Consider the following 14,762-nt stretch of genomic DNA (forward strand, 5'->3'; position numbering starts at 1 on the left):
TTTGTTTTGGGTTAATATGCAATATCCCTAGTTTGGAAAATATTATGAACTACCTACCATTACTTCAATGACTCTTTTCACACACTCAAATCTTAGTTTTAAGTAATGAGACCCCCTCGAAATTATTATATTCTTATTTTACAATTTCAGATTAAACCCCAGCCCACCCACACCCGTTTCTATCTCGTATGTTCATCTATCTTCCACTCTCTTCTCTTCCACCCACAACCATCGACTCGTCCTCTTGCCGCCGCTGTTGCGGATGAAGGTTCCGCAGAGGATCAAAATTGTCTTGCGAATTTCCGGAGACACAATCCGGATGTGATGGCGGAGTAATAGAATGGTGATGCAAATTCGTGTTCATATTTGATTTTGACAATTGAAAAGTCAATGCTAGCATTTTCTTTTTACATCACAAATGATGAATTTTATGGGTGAACTTAGTGCTATTACTTTGTGGTTGAGGGATCTATTGCTAATGACACCATTTGTTTTTGTCCCAGTATGATCTCCTCGATTTGGAAAACTGCATTAGCTAAGAGTTGTAGACTTTGGAGATAACTTTCTAATGTTGCTGGAATTTGTCCGAATGAGAGAGATATTATAGAAATCGCTGACTGTGTCAAGGCTGTTACGGAATTTCTTCTTCCGAATATGATTGTTTGTCCTTTATTTTTGACTTTTTTCGCCGATGAACATTTAATTCTTGTTTTTGCACCCATTAAATACAAAATCCACTAATTAACGTACAAATACAAATTAATGTAAATAAAATTTCTCATAATAGTAAATATATTGAGTGTAATTTCTACATGAACAACCCACTTATCTTTAAATGATGAAATTGTGGAGGTATGATGCATGTATATCATTTGATTAAAATGGTTTTGTGTTTGAAGTACATATTTGTAAACCATTCTAAAACCTTACTAGGTTTGCAATTGGACCCTAATTCGTAGAATTGACGTTATAGGCCTCATTTATGAAAATCATCATTGGATTCATTGGAGTTGGATTCATAAAATTGAACTATTGGACAATTGATTTAACCAAATTGTTTATAAGTGGGCTTATACCTCACTAATGTTAAACAATTATAAAAAAAATGGTTTATACTTTGCATGCCGAATTCATGTTGAAAGACACGTTACCCTAGTTGCTTTGTTTCTAAAAAAATTGGCTCCAAATTTGAATATCCGGTTAAAAAACAACAAATATTATTGCATTAAACAATCAACTACTAGCCCAAATCAAATGTCAAATGACCAAAAGAATCTCTCTCTTTTGATCCAAATGGCAATTAGCAGTTCTATCTTACTACTAGCCCAAAATAATTAATGCATTAAACAATAACCACTAGGCCAATTTGGCAAATCATATGGAAAATAATAAACATTCATAGCAACTTAAACCTAATTAAAAGCCCAATAATCTAATTAGCTCTGATTGTTTGTCAAAATAAGATTAAATAATATAATAAAAACTCAATTATTTTATCGGACCCCGGAATATCGAATGAAAAATCTTCCCAAAAGACAAGATAAAGCAAGATAAATCATGATAATATAATATTTACAAGTTGACTCAACAAATTATTGGGATACCAAATTTCAAACGACTATTTACAAGTTGACTCAGCAAATTATTGGGATACCAAATTTCAAACGACGTCCAAAGTATCATTTCCAATTCTAACCTACGAACCAAATGGGCTTATCAGACAATAGATACAATCATATATTTAGCCAACTATTGGATTTTTATGTAAACAACTATACAAAAAAAAATGGTTCACTCGATTCCAGATGGTGTTCATCACATAAGTTCTCGTTTGGTTAAAGATATTAGCAATAATTAACTAAACAATTGGAATTTGTTTGATGTTTGGTATTCCCCAAATAACTTGTCGAGTCAACCCACAAATATTATTGATATGTCTAATTGGGCCAACCCAATGGGCCTACAATTTCTTTACTTATTGGGCCACGAGCTCAATATCGAAGACCATTATCACTGAGGCCCAATCATCTTCAAGTAAGGTTTGGGCCCGACAATCTCAACTAAGCTATAAATAAATGTTTGAATTCATTATTTAAGGTACGTTCTATTATCTGAGTAATACTAGAACATGTATTCTTTGGACTTTCCACTATCCGCACGTTTGACTTGAGCGTCGGAGGGGTTTCCGATGGATCAACCCCCGGCTTAGTTTACGTGTTCTATGATTGCAGGTATCTCAAGGTCATCAAACTCGTGAGCCAGTGATCCACTCTGCTCTTCCAGTTCATCCTACTTCAACTCTCTAAGGTGATCTAACTTTAGCATCATCAATTATGTTAGCATGACTTATCTTGCCTTTTAAGTATATTTTTTTTATCTAACATTCCAAGATCCAATAATACAATTATGATTGATTAGATTATTTATTTTATCTTAATTAATAATCTTAGTAACAAAAGGAGGCCAAAGCTTATAATGACGTACCAAACATGCCTAAAAAAGTCTCCAATCCTCCACTAACAAATAATAAGGTGGTAGTTGTCGCAACTATGGAATAGTAAAAAGAATGAATTAAAAATCATTCCCATTGTTAATCTACTCTGAATTTGGACAAATATCAATACGTAACGTATCGCTATCAAATAATAAAGTACACTTAAATAAGTTGGATGTCGGTAAGTACTACAATCAAAACTTATTCAGTTAAATAGTAATCGAGAGAGAACTTTATTTATCTACGAAATCAGTAAACTAATATCTACAAAATCAATAAGAGAAAAACAATTTAGAATATTCAATTTCCACTCAGCGTTAATTAAATTCTAGATTGAATTTATAGTATCTTATGCTTATATTCTAGAAATTCTCCCCGTGTGATGCACGGGAATGCATTAATGAAGAAAATTTAAATATATGATAATTAAATTGTATTAACAAATAAATCCACATCAATTTCTATATAAGAGAGAAATATATATATATATATATATATATATATATATATATATATATATATATATATATATATATATATATATATATATATATATATATATATATATATATATATATATATATATATATATATATATATATATATATATATATATATATATATAAAAGCCACTATCCGAACGTGTTAGGATTTTGTTAGTGGATTTGCAAATTTAATTTGCTATAAAAGTTATTAGAGAAAAAAAGCTGGACAATCGAAAATGAAAAAAAACAATTATTTAATATTTTAACGAATATGCCATTAGAATTTCTTAGGTTGATCTAGCGTGTATTACTTTTATATATAAGAGTTTCAAATTATAACTGAAATGTGCTGTTATTAATTAATGAGATTTTTAATAGGGGCTATTTGTCACCCCTCGTTGAGATTTTACTTTTTGATAAATCCATAATTTGTAATTGATATTTAAAATAAGTTCATTGTGTCTAAAAAATGTTATGTGTCCTCACTAATTAGTTTAATTATTTTAAATAAAAAATATGGTGAATTAAATGCAGAATCTCTCCCAAAAACGCATTACCTAAAAATCCTCTCAATATTTCTCCCCCAAAATCACGCTCGAAATCCACTCCGGCAAAATCACATTATCTTATTATTCTGTTAATTTGTTTATCACATCTAATCTTTCTCCATCTCTCCACAAATCTCGCCCCCAACTTTCCCAGTATCTCATAAATCTATTTCATCTTTTTTCTTTTGATCTCTAAAAACTGCAACAATGGCTTCAAGTTACAGTAAGAAAATCTACTATTATTTTCGGACAAAAACTTCTTCTCTTAAGGGTACACAACATACATATATTGGTTCAACGTCACACAAGTTTTTCCGGTAAAAAACATTAACGTGTATTACAGTGGAAATGAAAAAATTCACTTTACACAATAGTGGATTTAATAAAATGGGAAGGCCAAAATCCATAGGTTTAATAGAGGAAGAGCAGAAACTACTCTGCGCGCGAAAACCACTATGTGAACGAAAACCACCCTGCGTGCAAAAATCATTCTTACATTTAACTTTGAAATCCGGCATTATGTCAAAACCACTATGTAATTTGAAAGGCTCGATCGACTAGATGCTAACAACCACATAACAATGGGGGAAAAACATGTACATTCATATTAACATTATTTCGAACAGTGATAGAACCACGACTATTATGCACTTACACAGTTTGCGTAAAAAATACGAAAATCACTATGTATTTCCTTGAGACGAACTTTCTGATCATGCAATCAGATCGGAATTAATGTGGAAAAAAACCAATTGCGTTGAAACGGTTCTCTATAAAGGACGGAAATCGTGGAATTATTTAAGGAGGTGTTGTTACAATATAATAGGAAAATGTATTGCATATTTTTTTTTTCAAATCCTAAAATATACATTACTTTTAAGTTAGGGGTATAATTGTAATAATTTATTATTTTTTCCTGATAAATGCTGAAATAGATTTATCTCAAAAAGTTGTAAAAAAATTAAACTCATACAATTACACTTGTGTGATGTGTGATGGGGGATTTTTGTCAAATAACCCCATTTTTATATTAAGATTGAAGTAGTTATGAAATTTAAGACTTTGACATCAATTAATAATTTCCAAAAATATTAATCATCTCATCAAGTGGATTGCTAATCGCTGAATATAAAATGAAATATGGTACGCAGATGAATATATACTAAATAAATAACGCGGGTAGTTTTCATGCAAATTTTAAAATTAAATTATATCCAACACATTTTTTTTTTGTATTATTCGTATCTTCCAAATTACATATTATAAATAGTTTGAGAAAATAAGCCATCCAATTAGTTAAAAGTTGAGGGGTGATGTGGCTTATTCCTTAATAAAATAAAATAAATTATCATTCCACATTGATTAAATAGTAAAAAAAAATTTGTGAGCTTTCATCTATTTAATGATCACATAATCAATATTTTAAGGTAATATGATTTATTATTGACTTAAATTGCTTTCAGGTATTGAGTTAATTATCAACGCGCAATATCATCTAATTTAAACGTTGGAGTGTAACCGCCGATTCCGATGAATTCCCTGACATGTCACATAGTGTGTTCAGTGGTTTTGCACGAAAGAGTAACAAGCATCGTATACTTAGATTTCACAGGAAAAATGAACAGGCATCGTATACTTAGATCAACGCAAAACTCGTGACATCCGAATCCACATTCCTAAACAATTCTCTAATTCAATATTTGAACTACTCATTTATAATAATCCCACATCAGCATAAGTCCATTTCAAAGAGCTGGAGAGTCTGTCAGTAGCAAGGAGATAATGACTTGAAGAACCCACAACAAATTGACAGCCATTTTGCCCATTGTTCATATTTTTTTTTTTTGGATTTTCTAATTTTTTGCATTTATTTAATTCTCAAAGATTTAAATTTCTATGGTTGCATGCATTTCAATTGGATTAAGTAGTTAAATTAAAGTTAATATTTGATCAGTATCATTGACTGGTTAATCCAAAGATGAATTTATTGATTTGAAGTTGTTGTGTATATAGTGGACTATATACTATCAACGTGTTATAATTTTCCTATCGACGTGCTTAAATAATTTCTTACTTCTTCTGACCATAAAACGGAAGTTTCTTGCTTGAGCAAAAGTCGATGTAAATTTTGGCATGGTTTTAGAAGTTGAATATAATGTTTAGTATTTATTATTTTCAAAGTGGTGGACGATTTAGTCCACATGTTTTAACTTTCATAAATGTTAAATTAGATCATGAGACAGACAATTATTAATAATGGATTAGTGGTTGGTTATTTATCCTATCTCACTAATTTATTATCTTAGTCCTTGTTTTCTAGCTTAACTTATAAATATCAATCCGCATTGCTAGTTTTCATTATGGTGAGAGCACTTGGAGGGATGAAGAAATAGGTTTGACTTATTTTTATATCTCTTTTGGAGTATGTTGTAAGTACTCATCTTGAGTGTATAGTTTGTAAATCTAGAGATACGTTAGTTTGTATTGAAAAAGCCAGATTTGACTGCATCATAATAAGGAAGATAGTTTACTTCATTTCTTGTGTATTCTTGTAATACTGTTTATATAAGTATTTCGCCTTTGAAGACAGTTCACAAGTATTTATTTATGGATATTAAAATCTTGTTTATTTTCATTTATTCCGCTGCATGTTATCAGTGTTACATAGCATCTATGTTTCAATTAGATCAGATCAAACACTTGACCTACACTAAATGTCGTTCATGTTTTTATTTATTTTTCACTAACAAAGATTCGTGCTGGACACTCAAATGCCCGCTAGCATGCGTCCTTCAGTTCTCAATGGGAACAATTACACGTACCGGAAAGATCAAGATGAGATCATTCATAAAATCCATTGATGAAAGAGTCTGGAGATCATTTTTTACTGGATGACATCCACCCACTACGGTCGATGAAGATGGTAACGCCATTATCATTTCAGAAATTGAGTGGGCTCAAGCTGATATGACCAGTGCCACCTACAATTCCAAAGCACTGAATGTCATTTTCAAATCCGTGGACACTACAATATTTAAACTAATCTCAATTTGTACTTATGCGAAAGAAGTTTAGGATGTTCTACAACTACATTGTGGATGGTCTGACTCTTGTTCTTCCGACAAAACTCAGACTGCTCTCGTCAAAATTTGAGAGGTTACGAATGGAGGATAATGAGGTTATTTCTCAATACAATGAAAAGCTAATTGGTTTTCCAAACGAGTTTCAATTTTTAGGAGGCCCTCTAAGAAATGAACATTGAAGTTTGAGAGACAGTCTAAATATGAGAATCCTGTACATGGTTTTGTGAATTTAAATTTTGCAGGAAATGTGAAAACAAGAAAGTCACACACATTGGATTAGTGTTTACCATGTTTGGTACAATAATAAACTGGAAATCTAACTTGCACTCAATGGCGGCATTGTCACTACTGAGGCTGAATATCGTGCCATGACAAAAGTTATTATAAAGAAGCTATGTGGCTGCAACGATTGGCAAGTGAATTGGGGATTCAACAAGAGTATGTGGTGGTCTTTGTGATGATCAAAGTACTTTGCACTTGACTAAGCATCAAGTATTCCATGAAAGGTGTAAGCATATAGACATAAGACTACTCTTTGTAATGGAGATGTAATTGCAAGATGAATGGTTAAATTAAGTAGAGGAGGTGTCAACTAAGGACAATCATGCAGATGTATTGACTAAACCTTTGCCAAATTACTATGTTCACGCTTGATTGGTTTGGCAAAATTGAGATGAAGTCCCTTTTGGAAGGAACTGATAGCGAGGAGATCGATGAATTGGTGATCAAGGTGGAGATTTATTGGAATTGATCATCAATTCATCAGCTCATCATAATAAAGGGTTGTGATGCTAAGGAAGCGAAGGAGTGCCAACTAAGCAACTAATTGGATTAGTGTTGTAGGATTGAGCACATGCTAATAACAAACTAACCATTTAAGTTGAGGTGGAGCTAACTGATTGGTTGAAGGAGATCAAGGCATATGAGTTAAAAACTAAGAGGAGAAGCTGATTTCTGAGAGGATTATAAACAGGAAGGAGCACATGTATTCGGTTAGATTAAGATAGAAACAATACATTGTAATCATTTAGAGAGGTAGGAAATGAGAGAGAGAAGAAATTGTGAGAGAGTTTTTGCCACTTAAAGAACTTTGAAATTTGGATATTATTGTATTGATTGAAAGTTGTAAACTCTTGTTAATTCATAGTGAAATAAAGATTTCGTTCCATCCATTGATTGTTATTAGCATATATATATATTATATATTACGTATATATTATTATTATTTATTATAGTTACCTTGTGTAATAGTTTAGGGTTTCCTACATGTAACTATATATATGATTAATATACGTGAGAGACATAATTCTCTCTTTCTCCAACTCTATTTCTCCTATATGGTATCAGACACTAGGTTAACATAGCCGTCACCACCTCTCTCCCCTTCTCAGCCACCGTTGCCTATCTTCTTCTCCATGGTCGGCGACGAAGCTTCTTCTTCTACCGCCCCTCTCAATCCTTTCCACCTTGCTCATGCCATCTCCAATATTAAATCTCTCATCCTCGTTATCCAAACTATCAAAAGTGGAGCCATTTTTTCACAATTACCGTCGGTCGTTTCTGCCTCTCCGATCTTCTCCATGGAAATCCCCGACCCGATTCAATTTCAGCCGATGAATGGCAACGCGCCGACTATCTTCTCCAATCTTGGATCTACGGCACTATCTCCGACGATTTGTCCAGCTGGTTCTTTCCAAAACCTCCACCGCCAGTGATCTATGGACCGCCATCTATTCTCTCTTCACCGATAATAAAGATTATCGGGTCATTCAACTTGAAGAACAATTCAAGTCCCTCAAGAAAGGCACTCTCTCCATTCACGATTATTGTCAAATAATCAAAACCATGGCGGACAGCTTGGCCGATGTCGGACATCCAATCTCCGACAAACAACTCGTCCTACAAACCCTACACGGCCTTCCGAAAAATTACGGGACCGTCGCCAATCTCATCTTATTTCAGAATCCCCTTCCCACTTTTCAGCAGACTCGATCCCTTCTTTAGATGGAAGAAACCAGACTTGCTGAACCTGAACAGACCGATGCTGTTTTCTACGCCTCCAACGTGAACTGTCTATCTAACAGTTGCAATAGTTCATACAACAGTTCCCGCGGAGGTGGTTCTTCGCGTTATCAGCGCGGGGGTGGCCGATCCAACCGTCGCGGAGGTCGCAACACTAACCGTCACCCCATGCAGCACTACTGCTACCATAGTGCTCATGGCGCATCTCAACTCAGGCGCGCACCTTACCGACAACCATCGTTCCCGTCCATTCTAGGACCCGCTCCAAATCCATCGGGCCACCCATCCACTCCAGCGGCTCAAGCCTACTGTACTGGACCACCTGAACCCTACACGGGCCACTCGGCCCCTACTCAGGTTCATCCGCACCAGCAGCCATGCCACAGCTCTAACAGTTCCATCAACTGTTGCAACAGTTCATGCAATAGTGCCAACGTGGTGCATCTCGCAAATCGTTCGAATACGGTGACACTTCAGCAGCCTACCGAGTCACAGTGGTTCGTGGACAGCGGGACGACCTCTCATATGGCACCACACTCAGGTAATTTCAATTTTGTTTTTAATTCTAACAGTAATTTCCCCAAACATATCGTCGTCGGTAATGGTTCCACCCTCTCCATCACCCACATAGGCCACACAATTCTTCTCACCACTCCTTTCCGCCTCACAAATGTTTATGTCACACCCAATATCATCAAACACCTTATCTCTGTTCGAAAGTTCACCCGCGATAAGTCATGTTCGGTTTAATTTGACCCTTTCGGTTTTTCTGTGAAGGATCTTCGAAGTCGAGTCGAGATTTTCAGGTGCAATAGCTCCGGTGACCTATATCCATTTCGCATCCCCCCTCCCACCTCACCCCCCGCTGCTTTCCTCAGTGTCTCCACACCTTCGTCTCAAACTCTTTGGCATCGGCGTCTAGGCCATCCCAACAAACACGTCATGTCCCGTTTATTTTCTAGCACTTTTCTTTCTCATAATAAAGACCCTAGGGAGTCTCTTTGTAATGCCTGTCAATTAGGCAAACATTTTCGTCTACCGTTTTATTCTAAAAAATCTACTACTGTTGCTCCATTTCAAATTATTCATGCTGATTTATGGACTTCTCCTGTCTCTAGTCTTACGGGTTTCAAATACTATCTTGTCTTAGTTGATGATTTTACCCATTTTTTATGGACTTTTCCTCTTCGAAATAAATCTGACGTTTTTACAATCTTTGTCAATTTTCATACACTTCTAAAAACTCAATTCCAACATCCCCTCAAAGCCTTACAAAGTGACAATGGTCGTGAATTAAAAAATGCGGATTTTAAACTACTTCACTAAACACGGCATCCTAAATCGTTTTTCGTGTCCCCACACCTCCCCTCAGAACGGACACGCAGAACGAATGATCCGCACCATAACCAACATGATTCAATCCCTCATCTTTCAAGCTCATCTTCCTCCTACTTATTGGGTCGAAGCCCTTCATATGGCCACCTACCTACTCAATATCTTACCTACCAAAACCATACAAAACCGGACCCCCACGAAGCTCTTTACCTAATCAAACCTACATACTCTCATCTTCGAGTATTTGGCTGTCTCTGCTATCCCAACCTCACCGCCACCACACCACATAAACTCGCCCCCCCGTTCTACTCCTTGTGTCTATCTCGGTCACCCTTTCTCTCACAAAGGTTATCGTTGTCTTGATAGATCCACTGGCCGAATCATAATTTCTCGTCATATTACCTTCGACGAAACTCACTTTCCCTTTGCTGAGTCCACTCCCCCACAAACACACTTCCTACCTCTGCCTTGGACGAAAACACACCGTCCCTCTTCCTCATCCCTCAGACTTCGTTTAACTGTTGCAACAGTTCATCCAACTGTTCCAATAGTGAACCACCCTATTCCAACAGTACGTCCAACAGTCCTATAACACAGCCAGCACCTGTTTCACCTGCAGCACCACCTCTCGACCACGACTAGCTCACAACCCCTACTCCTACTCCCACATCTCCTTCCCCTACTCGCACACCTCCCACACCTCCCCCCTGCTCACCCTATGGTGACTCGCAGTAAAGCGAGCATCCACAAACCCAAAGTCCCTTTCTCTCTAGTTGCGTCCACTACCTCTTCCATTCCCACCAACTATCGCCAAGCTCTTCTTGACCAAAATTGGCGAAACGCCATGATTGAGGAATATACAGCTTTAATTAAAAACAATACTTGGAATGTTGTGCCCCGCCCCCCGTTCACTGATGTTATTTCTGGTAAGTGGATATACAAACAAAAACTCAAGTCTGATGGCTCCATTGAGCGATACAAAGCAGGGTGGGTTGTTCGCGGTTTTCACCAGCAGGCTGGCATCGACTTTGACGAGACTTTTATCCCAGTTGTCAAACCAGCAACTGTTCGAACAGTTCTCAGTATTGCTCTCTCACGATCATGGCCAATCCACCAGCTTGATGTGAAAAACGCCTTCCTACATGGCAATCTCTCTGAAACTATCTACTGCGAGCAACCTCCCGGATTCGTCGATCCATCTCGCCCCACTCACGTGTGTCGTCTCAACAAAGCATTCTACTGTCTCAAGCAGACACCCCGTGCTTGGTATAAGCATTTTGCCTCTCACATTACTACCATGGGGTTCAGAGATGTAAGTCCGACACTTCCTCTTTGTGTACTGTCGCAACAGTTCACGCGACTGTCGCAACAGTTCATGCGCCTACCTTCTACTGTATGTCGATGACATTGTACTTACGGCCTCCACACCTGAATTGCTCCGCTCTATCATTGTTGCCCTTAATCAGGAGTTCGCAATGAAGGATCTTGGCGATCTTCACTATTTTCTCGGCATCTCATTTACTCGCTTATCGAATGGACTATTTCTCTCTCAACGCAAGTACGCCGACGAGATACTAGAGCGTGCACACATGGCTTCCTGTAACCATTATCTTACGCCGGCTGACACAAAGAGCAAGTTGTCTTCGACCACTGGACCCCCCGTTGCTGACCCTACTCTTTATCGCAGCCTTGTCGGTGCACTGCAATACCTCACGTTTACTCGTCGTGACATTTGCTATGATGTGCAACAAATATGTCTATTCATGCATGATCCGAGGGAACCTCATATGGCTGCTCTCAAGCGTATCCTTCGCTACATTCGTGGCACTCTCAACCACGGCCTTCACCTCTCCCCCAATCCGGACCTCTCTCTTATCGCTTACTCCGACGCCGATTGGGGTGGCTGTCCTGACACTCGTCGTTCGACATCGGGCTATTGCGTTTTCCTCGGCAACAACCGCATCTCTTGGTCCTGCAAACGACAGGTCACTACTTCTCGATCTAGTGCGGAGGCTGAATATCGAGCTGTCGCAAATGTCGTCGCCGAAACAACTTGGTTACGCAACCTACTTTCTGAGTTGTTCTGCCCACTTTCGAAAGCCACCATTGTCTACTGTTACAACGTCAGTGCCGTCTACCTATCCAGCAATCCTATTCAACACTCTCGTACGAAACATGTGGAGATCGATATCCACTTTGTCCGAGACAAAGTTGCTTTGGGACACGTTCGAGTTCTTCACGTCCCTTCCGCCTACCAGTTTGTCGATATCTTCACGAAAAGACTCCCTACTCAACTGTTTCAACAGTTTGTCTCCAGTCTCCACGTCCTCTCCTTTCCCGTTTCGACTGCGGGGGTGTATTAGCGTATATATATTATATATTACGCATATATTATTATTATTATTATTATTATTATTTATTATAGTTACCTTGTGTAATAGGTTAGGGTTTCCTACATGTAACTATATATATGATTAATATACGTGAGAGACATAATTCTCTCTTTCTCCAACTCTATTTCTCCTATAATTGTATTTTAATTACAGCTGAATTATCCTCTTTCCAAATTCAATTTTCATGCTAGGATTCATACAAAATTAGGGTTTCTATTTTGCCTTGTTCATTATGCCACTCAACACTTCCGATTAACCAAAATATACTTTTTGTCAAGAAAAATAGTCGAAATTTGAATCTATTATTTTACTATTAGGAATTAAATTTAGTTAAACTCTTAAAATATAAATTAAATCCATTCATTGTTTCTTTTTTACACGTCTACATAGACTATATATAGCCACGTTAGAATTAACATATGGCTAGTGACATATCTATGTTCAAAAAAAAAAGAAAAAGGGAAACACGAAAGAAAACATACGGATATATGTGTAACTACTACTTCTATCTTCCTCCCAATCACAGGTTTTTTTCTTGTTGCCTATATTATTCTTTTTGACCAAATTCTCTCGTATTATTGTTATTGAAGAATACAGTTCAATTGTGGTTTTTGTTATAAGAATCTTGTGAATAATTACAATCACCCCTCCCGAGGTAAGTCCAAATTATGAAAACAAATCTTTCCTATTTGGATTATTACAACTACACTCTTAACTATGTGTTGTCTTACAAGAAAATCTCTCATTCAGTAGGTAAAATATTTAACACCGTAAGGGTGGACGTGTAGAACAATACATAGTTGAATGAGGTCAGGGGAGCGCATTGGCGGTACTACAAAAGGGCAGGGAGGGGCAGTTGACCCCAAGAAGAAATTTTTTTTTAGCTATTTTGACATTATATTTTTTGAATATTACTTTTGGCCCCCCAAAGATTTTGTAAATATGTGTCTTAACCCTTAATTTTTTTTGTTTATTCTCCATAATTTTATATAAATTATAGATATATATCATATTTAATATAAAAATATAAATAAAATGGTTAAAACTTGTACTATTTTAAATAAAATTTATGAATATTTACTTATCGATCTTTGATTTTTTTATATCAATGTCTCTAAAAAATAATATGAGACGGTGCCATGAATCCCATTAAGTGCAATATATTATTAGAATAATTTAGATTTTTTTGTCATACTTGAAATATAATAAAATTATATATATATATATATATAATTTATGAATAAAATGTGTGTGTGTGTGTGTGTGTTATTTTAATTAAAATTTCGCAATATAAACATATTTTTGCAATGTCTTGTGAACCTAAATTTTTTTTCGGGACACTGCCCCGAACCCCGAAATTTTAGTTAGTCCCCCCTACTTTCTAATCCTTGTTCCGCCCCTGGGGAAGCGGATCCAAGATGATTTGTTTGGGGGGGCGAGTAAACGAAGGATATACGGGGGTTTAGGGGCAGCGCCCCCGATTTTTTTTTTTGGGATTAATATGAAAAAACAATAATAAATGAATAAGCATTTTAATGTTTTTGTTTTACATAATATAAATTATAATGTAATATGACCATAATATTATTATTAGAACTCCTTAAGCGCTCAAAAGGTCATGTATTATTGTACGTGGATATTTTATTTTTTAGGGAGGCAAAAACCATTAAAAATAAGTCTTTTTTTTTCGAGGAGCGGTTGCCCCCAAGCATAACATATAGTTGCGCATTTAAGAGGGGTGATTATAATTATCCAAACATGAGGCATTTTTTCGTAATTTACACTTTTAAATAGTGACCGTAATTTGCTCTATTTTAAAATATAAATGTTATGAACCAAATATTAGAAGAATTTCATTGTCCGTTTCACACACTTCTAATAAAACTTTAATGAAACGAAATATTAGAAACATCTTAATGTGAAAAAAGTTGCGAAGAGGCGCTTATCTTTATGGCGGGAGAATTACACTTGGTTTCTCATGTTTGGCTCGATTTCGCTTTTGGTCCCCGTTGTTTTAAAGTGAACAAAGGTCACCTCCAAGGTTCAATTTTAAACACTTCGGTCCTCGCCGTTACATATCCTCTAACAAGTAATGGAAAACACTATAATGGAGCCAAAATTAAAATTTAAAATTATTTTTGGGCTGAAAAATAATTAGAAACTTACAGTATACTACTTATAATTTTTTTTTTTTAATAATATTAAGTATAAATGAAGTTTGTTTAGTTAATTTATTTTTTATTGTTAAAATTTTAATTATAAGTATTAAAATTAAAAATAATATTAACTATATTTACAAATATTTTTGTAGTTAATTTTTTTTATTATTTAAAATTTAATTATACGTAGTATAATTATAATATTACTAAGTATAATTAAAAACAATTTTTTTGTTAATTTAT

Source organism: Erythranthe guttata, chromosome 2 (assembly GCF_056151865.1).
Source record: "Erythranthe guttata isolate IM_541 chromosome 2, IM_541, whole genome shotgun sequence".
Classification (NCBI taxonomy): Eukaryota; Viridiplantae; Streptophyta; class Magnoliopsida; order Lamiales; family Phrymaceae; genus Erythranthe; species Erythranthe guttata.